A 16,312-nucleotide genomic window follows, 5' to 3' on the forward strand; every position below is an offset into this window, starting at 1 on the left:
CCTTCGTGAAAAAAGTTGGACAAAAAAGAGTAAAGTATATATTTTGTTTTCATTTATATAAAATTCTAAGAAATGCAAACTAAACAATAACCCTCCTTTTCTCCCTTTCTCCAGTCCCTGGTAACCTCTATTCTGCTATCCGTCTCTATGAATTTGCCTATTCTAGGTACCACATATAACTGGAGTCATACAATATTTGTCCTTTTGTGTCTGACTTCCTTCATTTAGCATGATGTTTTCAGTGTTCATCCATGTTGTAACATATATCAGATTTGATTCCTTTTTGTGGCTAAATAATATTCCATTGTATGTATATACAGTATTTTGTTCATCTGTTGATGGACACTTGTGTTGTTTCTATCTTTTGGCTATTTTAAATAATGCTATTATGAACATTAGTGTACCAGCATCTGAGTCCCTGTTTTCACTTATTAGTATTTAACCTAGGAGTAGAATTGCTGGATCATGTGATACTTTTTGAAGAAATGCTAAACTGCTTTCCACAGCATCTGCACCATTTTACATTCTCACAAGCAATGCATGAGGGTTCTAACTTCTCAACATCCTCATCAATACTTTTTATGTTCTGATTTTTTTAATAATAGCCATCCTAATGGGTGTGTAGTGGTATCTATCTCATTGTGGTTTTGATTTACATTTCCCTAATGACTAATGATGTTTAACATCTTGTTTACTTGGCATTTGTATATATTCTTTGGAGGATGTCTATTTTGTTAAGTTCCTTGCAGGCTGTTTTACTGAGAAACTTTGGAGATATGTCTGTTCAGTCCTTTTAACCATTTTTAAATTGGATTGTTTATTTTTTGTTGTTGAGTTATAGGAGTTCTTCATATAGTCTAGTTATTAATTCTTTGATAGATACGTGGATTTACAAATATTTCCTCCATTCTGTGGGTTTTCTTTTCACTCTCTAAGAGTGTCCTTTGATGCACAAAAGTTTTAAATTTTAATCAAGTCCAATTATCTTTTTCCTTTTTTGCTTATGCTTTTGGTGTCATATTGGAGAAATCATTGCCAAATCCAATGTCATGAACATTTTTTCCTATGTTTTATTCTAACAGTTTTATAGTTTTAGCTCTTAAGCTTAGGTCTTTGATCCATTTTGAGTTACTTTTATAAATGGCATAAGGTAGGGGTCCAACTTCTTTTGCATATGGATATTGTTTTCCTAGCAACATTTGTTGAAAACTGTCCTTTCCTCATTGAATGGTCTTAACACTCTTGTTGAAAATCAACTGACCATATATGTGAGGATTTATTTCTGGATTATCTGTTCTGTTCCATCTGTCTATGTGTCTGTTCTTATGCCATTACCACACTGTTTTCATTACTGTAGCTTTGTGGTAAGTTTTGAAGTCTGGAAGTGTGAGTCTTGCTGCTTTGTTCTGATCACTTTGGGTAGTTTGTCATCTTAATATTAAGTCTTCCAATCCATAAACACAGAATGTCTTTCTGTATTAGTCTATTCAGGCTGCTATAACAAAATAACACAGACTGGGCAACTTACAAAGAACAGAAAATTTATTGCACAGTTCTGAAAACTTGGAAGTCCAAGATCAAGGCACCAGCACAGTCACCTGGTGAGGGCCTCTTCCCAGTTTGTTGCAAGCACCTTCTTGCTGTGTCCTCACAGGGTGGAAGGGCTGAGGGATCTCTCCGGAGACCCTTTTATAAAAGCACTAATCCCTTTCATGAAGGCTTCACCCTCATGATTTAAGCACCTCCCAAAGCCTACCTACTAACACCATCATCTTTTGGAGGATTCAGTATGTAAATTTTGGGGGGACACAAACATTCAGACCATGCATTCTGCCCCTGCCCACTCAAAATTCATGTCTTTCTCACATGAAAAATACATTCATTCCATCCCAGTAACCCCAAAAGTCTTAAACCTGTTCCAGTGTCAACTCAAAAGTCTAAGTCCAAAGTCTCATCTAAATTAGATATGGGTGTTGACCTAAAACAAATAGACTCCAGGTTATTCCTGCAGCTAATGTGGGTTTATTCAGAATCAGTGGAGAATTGCAGTTTGGGGTCTGCAACCATGGCAAGTCCCTGCAAGGCAAGGGAAGGAGAATGCTTTTTATAGAGGGGAAAAGGAAGTTGGGAGGACTATGAACAAAGCCCATGACTTGTCATTGGCTGAGTCCTTGCCAGGAAGGAAGACTAGTCTGTCTGCTTGTTGGGGTCTGCTGTCATTGCATGGTTTGAGAGCTCCCTCTTCTGGTCTCCTGACTATTTAATTGAAGCTTCCGTTTATTAATTTTTTTTAAGTCTTTATTGAATTTGTTACAACATTGCTTCTGTTTTATGTGGGGTTTTTTTGGCTACGAGGTATGTGGGATCTTAGCTCCCTGACCAGGGATGGAACCTGCACCTCCCACATTAGAAGGCAAAGTCTTAACCACTGGACCACCAGGGAAGTCCCTATTAACTTTTTACATGTGTGAGATTCAGGGTAGATTCAGCTTATGGCAATTGGTTTCCAGCTGTGAATCCATGAAGTCAAACAAGTTATGTGCTTCCAAAATACAATGGTGGGACAGGCATAGGATAGATGTTCCTATTCCAAAAAGGAGAAATAGAAAAGAAAAAAGGGATAAGAGGTCCCACGCAAGTCTAAAACCTTAAGGCATGCTGGGGCAGGGACCTGCACTTTGGACTAACGGGTGGCCCCACCCTAGCTCTCATGGGTTGGAGTCCTGTGCCTGTGGCTCTAGAGGTGGAATGTCATGCCAGTGGCTCTACCAGTTTGGGGGTTTGAGGGTAGTCCCATCCCCACAACTCTGCTGGGCATTGCTCTAACAGGAGCTTTCTACTGTACCCGAAAGCGGCCCTCTGTGTTGCACATTAGAGGCTCCAGAACAGTCCATCCTTTGGAATCTGGGTGGAGGTAGCCACATCTGGTGCAGTGGACACTGCCAAGATTTACTACCTGTGCCCTCTGGAAGGACCATCGCCATGGCCTGCACTACACCTGGGGTAGCTGAGGTGCTAGGTGCCAGAATTTGGGGAGGGGGGAGCAGAGCCTGGGATGTGAGAGGGTGCCAGGCAGCAGAAGCCCCTCCTTTGAAATTGTTCTGCCCCACATGCCCTTTCAGTTTGGGACTGTGATGGGAGTGCCTTCGGGGTCATTATTCTATTGTCTTGGACAATAGGTCCTGTCTTCTTTTAGATGACCAACCAATCTCCCCATTGTCTTGAATAGCTCCCAGCTTCTGTTGGAGTGGTAGATCCATACCAATCTTCTTATCAGATCCTGCCACACACTTTGTATTCTCTCTCAAATGAGTTTTCTTATTTCTTTCAATATGGATAGTCTGAGAATTTTTTGAGTTTTAAATTTCTGCTTTCTCTTTCATTAAGAATTCTACCTTTAAATGATTTCTGTCTCCTCACATGTTAAAAAAGAAACAACAGACCCAAAATGGAGTCACTTGTGCTAAACCCCATGTCAACAAACCAAGACTTAATACCTAACCTAATTGCAGTTTCAGCCTCTCCCTGGAATGTGACCTTTAACCACTTGACCTTGAATTACCTGGTAAGCACTAGTGAGATAACCCACCCAATAGATCCCATCTGTCCCCATAGGAAGGTCACCTTGCCTAAAAAATTGTTCTTTGCTAGAAACTTCCTTTTCCCATCCCCTGCTGCCTGTAAAAGCCTTCAATTTTATACAGCTCCTCAGAGTTCCTTTCTATCTGCTAGACGGGATGCTACCCAATTCATGAATCATTGAATAAAACCAATTAGATCTTCAAATTTACTCAGCTGAATTTTGTTTTTCAACAGATGTGGTGGCAGCAGTTGGACCGAGGAAGGACGCTTCTGATGGCTTTAGGGACAAAAAGAAACACAGGCATACCCACGAACCCTTTTGAGGTCTCTTTCTCGCCATTTCTGAAGATTGTGGGTAAGTTCCCCTCAGTTCTGAGCTCTGCTCTCTGTCCATCGAGCCCCCAATCTAATTGGCTTTCCACTGTTCCCCATTTTGAGTGGAAAACCCCAGGATTTGGTTGTATTCCCAGATTCCACATCAGGGACTATTGGTGGTTACTGGCCAGAGTCACACTGGGTCTGACTTAAAAACCAGACTGGGTCCAGGCTTAAACTGGACTGGGTCCATTGTGTTTTGTGTAGGTAAAGGCTATTGCTAATGGAAATCTTGGAAGCAGCCACAAAATTGGTGGGCATGCATTGAGCATTTAAAAGGTAATAGAGCACTTGCCACCGACCCAAAGACTCCGTTGTTAGGATAAGCTGGTTATGGAACAGGTTAGATTGACACTAGGCCACCTGCCAACCTCAAGAAAATTTCCATGCAACAAGGTACACTGTAAAACATCACACAATTCCCAATTCAGCTGCACATCCCTTTCAAGTATTAGTTTGAGGGACTTCCCGGGTGGTGCAGTGGTTAAGACTCCATGCTCCCAATGCAGGGGGCCCGGGTTCAATCCCTGGTCAGGGAACTAGATCCCACATGCGTGCCACAACTAAGAGTTCACATGCCACAACTAAGGAGCATATGAGCCACAACTAAGACCCGGCACAACCAAATTTAAAAAAAAAAAGGTATTAGTTTGGGTCCAAGAGACCCAAAATCTTAGCTAATTAATTATTTAATAAAAATGGGATCCTTAAATTCCAAAGTGTTGAGCACACCACCTTCCAGCACAACTGCTTAGTTTATGTCTAAGAACTATGGTCCTACAAGCCATAGATAGCTACAAAAAAGGCAAAAATCTTATTAAAAACAGCCTAGAATTACAAAGTCCATTATTACAAATGTTCCAATTCAATAAGATCATTTAAGGGACTTCCCTGGAAGTCCAGTGGTTACAACTCCACACTGCATCCACTGCAGAGGGCACAGGTTTGATCCCTGGTTGGAGAACTAAGATTCTGCATGATGCACAGCGCAGCCTTAAAAAAAAAAAAAACAAGACTGTAAACAAAATCTGCCAAGCTAGTAGCCTTGCTGAAGGCCCCATATCTACCCTCGAAGGAGGGCCCCCAAATGGGCCCCTCCCTGAGTTGACAAGACTCTGACGGATTTTTCTGATAAACTTCTACATTAATCTCTTAAACAGTGAAAAATTTAAAATTAAATTAATGAAGAATCTTGCCAAATTCTGATAGACACCAGAGCCTACAGAGCAGCTCCTGGGAAAACTGGCAGAAGCCAGCAAAGAGTGAGAATTCTTACCAGATCAGCTCTCCCAAATCTCTGTCTGTGGTGCCCAGTTGAGAGAGGAGAATTAAATTTTACACTGTCCATTGCTTTCCAAATCCAGACCCATTTGTTATTAATTCTTTCTCTTCCAGGGATAGGTTTGTTTTTGTTTCTGTTTTTTTTGGCCGTGCCACACAGCTTGCAAGATCTTAGTTCCCCAACCAGGGATTGAACCCGGGTCCATGGCAGTGAAAGCACCGTGTCCTAACCACTGAACTGCCAGGGAAGTCCCTCCCAGGGATAGTTATTGCCTTCTTGCTTATCTTGTCTTGAGTCTTAAGAACTTGGCCTGGCTTTCTGCCTGCCTCGGACATATAGGTTGTCAGTTCCTTCTTTTGGCTACTTTTTGGGAGTGACTCTGGATCTTGGGAAGGTAGTATCCTTTGTACCCTTTTTTTTTTTTTTTTTTTTTTAAGAAATTCACGTTCTTTTATTTATTTATTTATTTATTTATTTATTTTTGGCTGTGTTGGGTCTTCGTTTCTGTGCGAGGGCTTTCTCTAGTTGCGGCAAGTGGGGACCACTCTTCATCGCGGTGCGCGGGCCTCTCACCATCGCGGCCTCTCTTGTTGCGGAGCACAGGCTCCAGACGCGCAGGCTCAGCAATTGTGGCTCACGGGCCCAGTTGCTCCGTGGCATGTGGGATCTTCCCAGACCAGGGCTCGAACCCATGTCCCCTGCATTGGCAGGCAGATTCTCAACCACTGCGCCACCAGGGAAGCCCCTTTGTACCCTTTTTGATTCCGCTTACATCCAAGGAGGGGTTGTTCAGTTCTACCAGAAATATTTACTGTTTGTCCCGGCTGGAAGCTAACAATATATTTAAGAGAATTTTTTAGGCCTTCTCCCTTAAGCTAAAATAAAACTATATAAACAGAGGGAAAGAAAAGCCTTAAATTTTAAAGCCTTGTGGAAGGATTTACTAAAACATTCCAAAGACACACAGCTCTAATCCAGAATATAGAAATCTTTTGATTTACATTTAAGCTGGAAATCTTCCTGATATAAAAAAGCAAACAGAATTCCCTGGCAGTCCAGTGGTTAGGACTGGGCACTTTCACTGTTGAGGGCCCAAGTTTGATCCCTGGTCAGGGAACTAAGATCCCACAAGCCGTGCAGCATGGCCAATAAAAAAATAAAAAAGCAAATTGAAGTTAATGTGGTTGTATGGGTGGACTAACTTATGATGTCATTTAAGTTGCAATGCAATTCCTTAATAAACTAAAAGCAACTGTCCTTATCTTACAGATCTTTACAAAACCAGAAATTTGGCTCCAGAAACAATTCAGTGTCCACATATCCTTTTTAACAATTAACCTTGCCTATTCATCTCAAAAGACTTGTAGGTATGGTAAAATTTCTGGCCTTAGGGAACAAAAGTCCTTCTAGGAGGAACTTGCATTTTTTCCCCCATGCCTTTTATATGTAAATGTTCTACCTGGTCCTCTCAGGGAACTCTTGTTTTTTATCTAGACCTTCTCCTTGAAATGCAAGCTTCAGGGAGTTATTTCTTAACAGAAGGGGGGGGGGGGAAGGGGGAGGGGGGGTAGATGTCTTCTCCAGAAATATTAGTAGAAAAAGCTTTAGCCATCTGAGCAGGTAAACTTAACTTATTCCATAAGCTAGTGAGTTTTGCATTACCATAACCTGTCTCATGGCTAAAAGTTTTAAATGAAAGCTATAAGGTCTCTGTTTGTGTCTATCTGTATTTTTATGTCCCCCCCCATATCTATATCTATATCTGTGTGTGTGTGTGTGTGTGTGTGTGTGTGTGTGTGTGTGTTTGATGTATTTTCTACCTCTGGGTGGTATTGCCAAAATTAGTTCGTAAAACTCTTATTTGATTGGCTTAAAGAAAATTAAGCACTTATGAATTAAGTATTCCTAAAAATCTCAGAAATATAATAGAGACTTAAATGTTTTTTCAGGTTCACATGATCTAAGATTAATCTTAAGTAAATGAAAGCTGGTTTAAGTTTGTTGGTTTAATTAAAACAGGCATGTCTTCAGAGTTATCAGCATTAAATATAATGTTTTTATTCTACCTAGATGTACTGAAAGTTAAGTGAGCTCATGTTATCTCTGTTATAAAATTTGTCAACAACAAGAAAATAGCTTGGGATGATGGCTGATTTTGTCTAACGTCTCGTGAAGTTTTTATGGGTAATCTAAACATAGTTGTTCAGCAATAAGAATCTGTTCTCCTTGTAATAGGACACAGTTGGAAACATTAGCTATATTACCAAGGCTTTGACTTGAATGTCACATTTGAGAGAGATGTGCATAGACTCAAATATGACCAGACAGCTTTAAGAAACTGTTAACTTGGGAATTCCCTGGTGGTCCACTGCAGGGGGCATGGGTTCAATCCCTGGTTGAGGTACTAAGATCCCACAAGCTGTGTGGCATGGTGAAAAAAGAGAAAAAAAAGGAAACTGTTGACTTTATAAAGCCAATAAAGCCCCTTGGGAAAATTGGCCTGGTATTCTGCTTTACAGGGTTCCCAGCAGCCTTAAGAGGTGAATAAGGAAGGTCATTTCTTGGCAGGCCCAGGAACCTCAGGATCTTTGGAAGGACGTTGAGAAGAGAAGAATTCACCCAAACTATAGGTATTGCAGGTAAAATCTGATGGTGAGTTCTTGGCTTGGCTTACTGGCCTCAGAGGCTGTAAGAGTGCAATCTGAGATTCCTTGTGAAAAGTTTCAGCAAAGCAGGCTTAAAAAGAGCTTATATGGTCAATTAATATTCTTGTTGCATTTATGTAAATAATCAAGACAAGTTTATTGCAAACAAATTAGTTTTACTATGATTATATTTGGTAAAAAATGGGGATAATTGTAGAGAGAAAAATTATATTTGCAACTTTGTAGATACTTGATTCTAGTCCTGTTAATTGTCTTTAAGGTTTTATTATATACCTGTAAACTGGCCTGGATCTGGAATTCTTCTAGTTTCCTCAAATATCTGGCTATGATTCTCCAAACTACTGTTTCTAATTTTCCCCCACCCTTCTGATTAGGAATCACTAAGAATAGACTGCCTTTAAATTTCCTTGGAAGGGACTATACTAGGTCTTCCTCACTATCCAGATAGCAGTTAAACTTCAGGGACTTGAACCTTGGGTACATATCTCACAGCTAAAGAAGGCACCACCTGACATCTGGTCCTGTGCAGATGCTGGAGACCTCCAAGTCAAATTGACAAGGAAGAGAAGTAGCTGACATCGATGTAGACTGCTTCCACCTCAGATCGACTTCCTACTTTAACATGAAACTCTTTCTTCTTTTCTCTTTCCTTTACTCTGGCATTGTCCTGGAAAGATAACACCATAACCCATATCTCCCAGGCCATTACTAAGGGGAGTAACCTTTCCAACTGCCGAATTTATCATCAAAAAATCCAATCTGTCCATTAACAGTGCCACCTTAGCAGAAATGGTTTGTGCCCTGACAGGGTTTATCCTTATCAGTGATAGTTATCATTCTCCTTAGGCCTATGAATGCCTAGATGGCTGGAGCATAACTAGAAAGTGCCTCTTAAATTATCTAACTATGCCCTTAACTGTTCACAAACTGAGATACCACATTGGTCAGCTCCCCTGAATTTATTGTTTGTTTGTTTGTTTTAATATAAATTTATTTATTTATTTATTTTTGGCTGTGTTGGGTCTTCATTGCTGCACGCAGGCTTTCTCTAGTTGCGGCGAGCGGGGGCTACTCTTCGTTGAGGTGTGCAGGCTTCTCATTGCGGTGGCTTCTCTTGTTGTGGAGCACAGGCTCTAGGCACGCAGGCTTCCGTAGTTGTGACACGTGGGCTCAGTAGTTATGGCTCACGGGCTCTAGAGTATAGGCTCAGTAGTTGTGGCAAATGGGCTTAGTTGCTCCGCGGCATGTGGGATCTTCCCGGACCAGGGCTTGAACCTGTGTCCCCTGCCTTGCCAGGCAGATTCTTAACCACTGCACCACCAGGGAAGTCCCAGCTCCCCTGAATTTATATCTTCAAGTTAGAAAGGACCTACCAGGAAGCATTCATGATTCAGGATTGATGCCAAAATACTGGCTCCCTGTATACCAATGCCAAAATGAGATACGGAGACAGAGTTTTGGAGGAGAAAGGGTGGCTTTATACTTTGCCAGGCAAAAAGGGAACACAGCAGCCTAGCGCCTCAAGAAATGTGCCCCCCTCCCTGGGGAATAGGGAGAGGTCTTATAGTTGGGTCTTATGGTCAGGGGTATTCGGTAAGGATCAAGGCAGTAACAGTCTTGCATTCTTCTTTCTTCTGCAAAGTTTCAAAAGGGTGGGGTTGCTGACAAGATTAGGGTGTGTGCAGGGTCTCAGGTGGTCAGGGTCTCCTAATCTTGATGAGCTTCTCTGGTCCCTTTATTCTTGCCTCAGGTGGTTTCGTGACTGCTCCTCCCATGATTAGCAACTGTTCCAAATCTGCCCTTTGGAACTCAGAGAAGGTCATGGAAGCCAGAGTCTTGCCTACAAGAAATGGGAGACAAAAAGACCTCCCTGCCCGGGAGCCCCACAGGGCCCCCCCGCTCGGTTTCAGGATTTGCTTCCTTTGGCAGAGCTCTAATTCCTAATTAAGAGTAAATGCAGGGCTTCCCTGGTGGCGCAGTGGTTAAGAATCCACCTGCCAATGCAGGGGACACGGGTTCGAGCCCTGGTCTGGGAAGATTCCACATGCCGCGGAGCAACTACGCCCGTGTGCCACAACTACTGAGCCTGCGCTCTAGAGCCTGTGAGCCACAACTACTGGAGCCCGTGCCTAGAGCCCGTGCTCCACAACAAGAGAAGCCACCGCCGGCGCTCCACAACGAAGAATAGCCCCCGCTGGCTGCAACTAGAAAAAGCCCGTGTGTAGCAATGGAGACCCAATGCAGCCATAAATAAATAAATAATAAATTTATTTAAAAAAAAAAAAAAAGTAAATGCAGATAAGGTTATGATAAGGAACCTCTCCTTAACAATGAACATATTGCAGAATCTGCTGCTAAAACAATAGCTGTCCAACAGAAATCAAACTCTGGCTGAAGTTGTCCTTGATAATAGGATAGCCTTTGATTATCTTTTAGCTGAACAAGGAGGTGTTTGTGCTATGGTTAGCACTACTTGCTGCACCTGGATTGACAGTTCTGGGGAGGTTGAAACTCAGCTACATAAGATTACTGAACAAGCCTCTTGGCTTCAGAAAGTGATTTCTTCAAGTGATCTTTCTTTGACTTTTAAATTTTGATTTGTTTGGGTCTTGGGGACCATGGCTCCAAAGTGCACTCCAAACATTGGGAATTACCCTGAATATAATAATTATAGTAGTCCTCCTGGTGTGCTGTATTCTCTCAAAAGCTTTAAATGCATGTTTGCAGCCACCTACAACCAAGCAAATGATCTCCCTAAGACTGGAATGCCAGAAAAAGAATGAAGAAAATGACTGGCTAAAAACTGAGCCTGGTGACTTCCCTAGTGGTCCAGTGATTAAGACTCTGTGCTTCCACTGCAGGGGGCACGGGTTCGATCCCTGGTTGGGGAACTAAGATCCTGCATGCTGTGCAGCGTGGCCAAAAAAAAAAAAAAGACCTGTGAATATACACAAAGACTCAATAAAAGCTACAAGACTACAGAACGGTAGCTAGGAATGATGCTAATACCTTAAATTTTGATCATATCTCTCAGGCTAAAAGTCTGATCAAAAGGGATGGATTGTTAAAAAAGAAACAACAGACCCAAAATGGAGTCACTTGTGCTAAGCCCTGTGTCAGAAAACCAAGACTTAATACCTAACCTAATTGGAGTTTCAGCCTCTCCCTGGAATATGACCTTTAACCAGTCAATCTGGAATTACCTGGCCAGCACTAGTAAGGTAATCCACCCAATAGACCCCATCTGTCCCCCATAGAAAAGTCACCTTGCCTGAAACAATCCATTCTTTGCTAGAAATTTCTTTTCCTGCCCTCTTCTGTCTGTAAAAAAGCCTTCCATTTTGTATAGCTCAGAGGTCCTTTCTATCTGCTAGGTGAGATGCTGGCTGCCCAATTTATGAGTTGTTGAATAAAGCCAATTCATTTTTTGGTTTTTTGTGTGATTTTTTTTGGCCATGCCACGTGGCTTGCCAGATCTTAGTTCTCTGACCAGGGATTAAACCTGGGCCCTAGCAGTGAAAGTGCCCAGTCCTAACCACTGGACCACCAAGGAATTCCCAAGCCAATTAGATTTTCAAATTTACTCAGTTGAATTTTCTTTCTTAATACACATTTTACCATAAGCATTCAAGAGAAGCCAGGCTGCTCCTTCAACATTTTGCTTTAGAAATTTCTTCAGCCAGACAACAATTTCATCACTTACAAGTTGTACCTTTTACAAAAAACTAGGACACGAACACGGTTCAGCCAAGCTCTTTGCCACTTCATAATAAGGATTGCCTTTTCTCCTGTTTCCAGTAACACATTCCTTATTTCCAACTGAGACCTCATTAGAATGGTCTTTCCCATCCATATTTCTACCAACATTCTGGTCAGAACCACTTAAGTATTCTCTAAAAAGACTGAGGCCCTCTTTACAGCTCTCCTCTTCTCCTTCTGAGCCCTCATGAGAATTGCCCTTAACAGTCCATTCATGACAATATAGGCTTTTTCTAGCATGTACCTCCAAATTCTTCCAACCTCTGCCCATACCCAATTCCAAAGCTGCTTCCATATTTCTAGGTATTTGTTATGACAGCAATCCCACGTCTCGGTATTAATTTCTCTTAGTCTGTTTAGGCTGCTATAAAAAGATATCACAGACTGGGTAGCTTATAAACAGCAGAAATTTATTGCTCACAGTTCTGGAGACTGGAAGTCTGACAACATCAGGGTGCCAGCATAGTTGGTTGGATGAAGGGCCCTCTTTTGGGTCACAGACTTCTTGTAGTATCTTCACATGGCAGAAGGGGCTAGAGATCTCTCTGGAGTGTCTTTTATCAAGGCACTAATACCATTCATAAGAGTTCTGCCCTCATGATTTAAGTACCCCCCAAAGCCCCATCTATTATTACCATCACCTTTAGGGGATTAGGATTTCTTTATTTTTTTAACTATTAAACAATTTTTATAGTTTACTTTTTTAATTGAAGTATAGTTGATTTTCAATGTTGTGTTAGTTTCTCATGGGATTTTATTTTTTAATTTATTTTTTAAATGATTATTTCTTTTATATATTTATTTATTTATTTATTTATTTCATTGCACTGGGTCTTAGTTGAAGTAGGCGGGCTCCTTAGTTGCGGCATGTGGGCTCCTTAGTTGTGGCATGCAAACTCTTAGTTGTGGCATGCATGTGGGATCTAGTTCCCTGACCAGGGATTGAACCTGGGCCCCCTGCATTGGGAGCACGGAGTCTTAACCACTGCACTACCAGGGAAGTCGCTCGTGGGATTTTAATGTATGAAATTTGGGGAATACAAACATTCAGACCATAGAACTTTGCATTTATTTATATCTTAATTCTTTTCAGCAATGATTGATTGATTGATTGGCCATGCCACATAGCATATGGGATCTTAGTTCCCTAACTAGGGATTGAACCCACACCCCCTGCACTGGAAGCACAGAGTCTTAACCACTGGACCACCAGGGAAGTCCCCTCAGCAATGTTTTAGGTCTCAGCATACAAGTGTTTCACCTCCTTGGTTAGGTTTATTCCTAAATATTTTATTCTTCTTTATATTATTGTAAGTGGAATTTTTTCCCCTTAATGTCCTTTTCATATTGTTTAGTGCTAGTGTATAAAATGCAACTGATTTTTGTGTTGACTTTGTATCCGGAAACTTTGCTAAATTTGTTTATTAACATTTTTGTGTGTGTGTGGAATATATAGGGTTTTCTACATTTAAGATCATGTCACCTGTGAATAGAGATGATTTTACTTCTTCCTTTCCAATTTGGATGGCTTTTATTACTTTTTCTTGTCTCATTGCTCTGGCTAAAACTTCCAGTAGAAGTGACAAAACTGGGCATGCTGTCTCATTTCTGATCTTAGGGGAAAGCTTTTTAGTCTTTCACCATTGAGTATAATATTTGCTCTTGGTCATCCAATTTGTTGGCATACAACTGTTCATAGTATTCTCTTATAATCCTTTTTATTTCTGTATAATCGGTAGTGATGTCTTCACTTTTATTTCCAATTATAGTAATTTTAGTCTTCTCTTTTTTTTTAGTCTTTTTTTTTCCCTTAGCTAAAGTTTGTCAATTTTATTGATCTTTTCAAAGAACTAACTTTTGGTTTCATTGAATTTCTCTGTTTTGTTTTCTTTTCTCTATTTCACTTATCTCTGCTTTAATCTTTGTTATTTCCTTCCTTCTACCAGCTTTGTGTTTAGTTTGTTCTTTTTGTAATTCCTTAAGGTGTCCAGGTAGGTTACTGAGATCTTTCTTCTTTTTTAATGTATGCATTTATAGGTATAAATCTCTCTCACAGAACTGCTATCATCTTCCTGATGTACTGACTCTTTATGTTTATAAAATGCCCCTCTTTATTTCTTTTTTTATAAATTTATTTTATTTATTTATTTTTGGCTGCATTGGGTCTTTGTTGGTGTGTGCGGGCTTTCTCTAGTTGCAGCGAGCTGGGGCTACTCTTTGTTGTGGTGTGCAAGCTTCTCATTGCAGTGGCTTCTCTTGTTGTGGAGCACAGGCTCTAGGTGCACAGGCTTCAGCAGTTGTGGCTCACAGGCTCTAGAGCACAGGCTCAGTAGTTGTGATGCACGGGCTTAGTTGCTCTGTGGCATGTGGGATCTTCCCAGACCAGGGCTCGAACCCATGTCCCCTGCATTGGCAGGCGGATTCTTAACCACTGCGCCACCAGGGAATCCCGTCCATTGTATATATGTACCACATCTTCTTTATCCATTCTTGTATCAATGGACATTTAGGTTGCTTCCATGTCTTGGCTATTGTAAACAGCACTGCAGTGAACATTGGGGTCCATGTATTCTTTGGGACCATGTTCTTCTCTGGGTATATGCCCAAGAGTGGGATTGCAGGATCATGTGGTAGCTCTAGTTTTAGTTTCTTAAGGAACGTCCATACTGTTTTCCATAGTGGCTGCACCAATTTACATTCCCACCAACAGTGTAGGAGGGTTCCCTTCTTTCCACACCCTCTCCAGCATTTATTGTTTGTGGATCTTTTTTATTTTTTTAAGCCTCACAGCATGTGGGATCCTAGTTCAAACCCATGCCACCTGCATTAGAAGCACAGAGTCTTAACCACTGGACCACCAGGGAAGTACCTGTTTGTGGATTTTTTGATGATAGCCATTCCGACTGGTGTGAGGTAATATCTCACTGTAGTTTTTTTTTGGCTCCACTGGGTCTTTCTTGCTCTAGTTGCAGTGAATGGGGGCTACTCTTCGTTGCAGCGCGGGCTTCTCATTGCGGTGGCTTCTCTTGTTGAGGAGCATGGGCTCTGGACACGTGGGCTTCAGTAGTTGTGGCACGCAGGCCCAGTAGTTGTGGCTCACGAGCTCTAGAGCACAGGCTCAGTAGTTGTGGCACATGGGCTTAGTTGCTCCGTGGCATGTGGGATCTTCCTGGACCAGGACTCGAACCTGTGTCCCCTGCATTGGCAGGCGGATTCTTAACCACTGTGCCAGGGAAGTCCCCGATGCTTACTCTTTACATGGCATATCTTTTTCTTTCTTTTCTTTCTTTTTTTTTTTTTTTTCCGGCCATGCCACACAACTTGCGGGGTCTTAATTCCCCGACCAGGGATCAAACCCAGGCCCTGGCAGTGAAAGTGCTGAGTTCTAACCACTGGACTGGGAATTCCCTGGCATATCTTTTTCTGTTCTTCTACTTTCAACCTACTTGCACATTTCAAAGTGTATCTTTTGTATAAAGTTATATAGTTGGGTCTTGCTTGTTTGTTTATTCTGACAGTCTCTGTCTCTTAATTTATGCTTTCTGTCTACTTACCATTAATGTAATAATTAGTATGTTTGGATATAGGTCTGCCATTTTGGTGTTTGTTTTCTTTGCTTCATCTGTTTTTAAATTCCTTTATTGGCTTATTTATTTACTTTTTTAGAAATATTTATTTATTTGGCTGTGCCGGGTCTTAGTTGTGGCATGTGGGATCTTTTTACTTGCAGCATGCAGACTCTTAGTTGCAGCATGCGGACTCTTTAGTTGCTGCATGAGGACTCTTATTTGTGGCATGAGAAGTCTTAATTGCGGCATGCCTGCAGGATCTAGTTCCCCGACCAGGGATCGAACCCAGGCCCCCTGCATTGGGAGCTTGGAGTCTTACACACTGGACCGCCAGGAAAGTCCCTCCTTTACTGGCTTTTTTAGCTTAACCTCTTTATATTTTCATTGGTTGCTCTAGGAATTCTAATGTGCATCTTTGACTTATCAGCATATACTTAATATTGTACACTTCACATAAGGAAAAGGAAACTTGTCATAGTGTAACTCTGTTTTCCCACTTACCCCCACTCCCCTTGTCCTCTCAGCAATTTTTTTGATTCACTCATGATTTTGCATATACTTACGGATAATTAATTCTCACTGAATAGTATTCTATCTTGTGAATGGAATATATCAATGGATCCACCTATTCTAGAGTTTGAGTTTTTGCTTTTATTACACTTTTGTACCTATTATTTTTGGGGTGCACATATGTACCCATTTTTGTTGAGGGTACCTAGGAGTAGAATTGATGGGTTAAGAGGTATGCATATGTGTGACTTAACTGATCAGTTTCCAAAGCAGTTGTACCAATTTACACTTAAACGAGATTTCCATTTGTTTCACATCAGTACTTAATGTTATCTATTTTATCTTTAGCCATTTAGTTGGGTATGTAGTGATATCACATTTTAATTCAAAACTTTTAAAAACCGCTGTGCTGACCAGACAAAACAATATGTGGGCCAGATGTGGTCCATAGGCCACCTCCAGATTAAACTGTGTTGTCTGTGAGAATTAATGTTTGTCTTGATATGTGTGTGAATAATTTAATAATTGTCTAGTGAACAGCTGGAAGATAAAAAATTCATGCTACAACC

Source organism: Balaenoptera ricei, chromosome 8 (assembly GCF_028023285.1).
Source record: "Balaenoptera ricei isolate mBalRic1 chromosome 8, mBalRic1.hap2, whole genome shotgun sequence".
Lineage (NCBI taxonomy): Eukaryota > Metazoa > Chordata > Mammalia > Artiodactyla > Balaenopteridae > Balaenoptera > Balaenoptera ricei.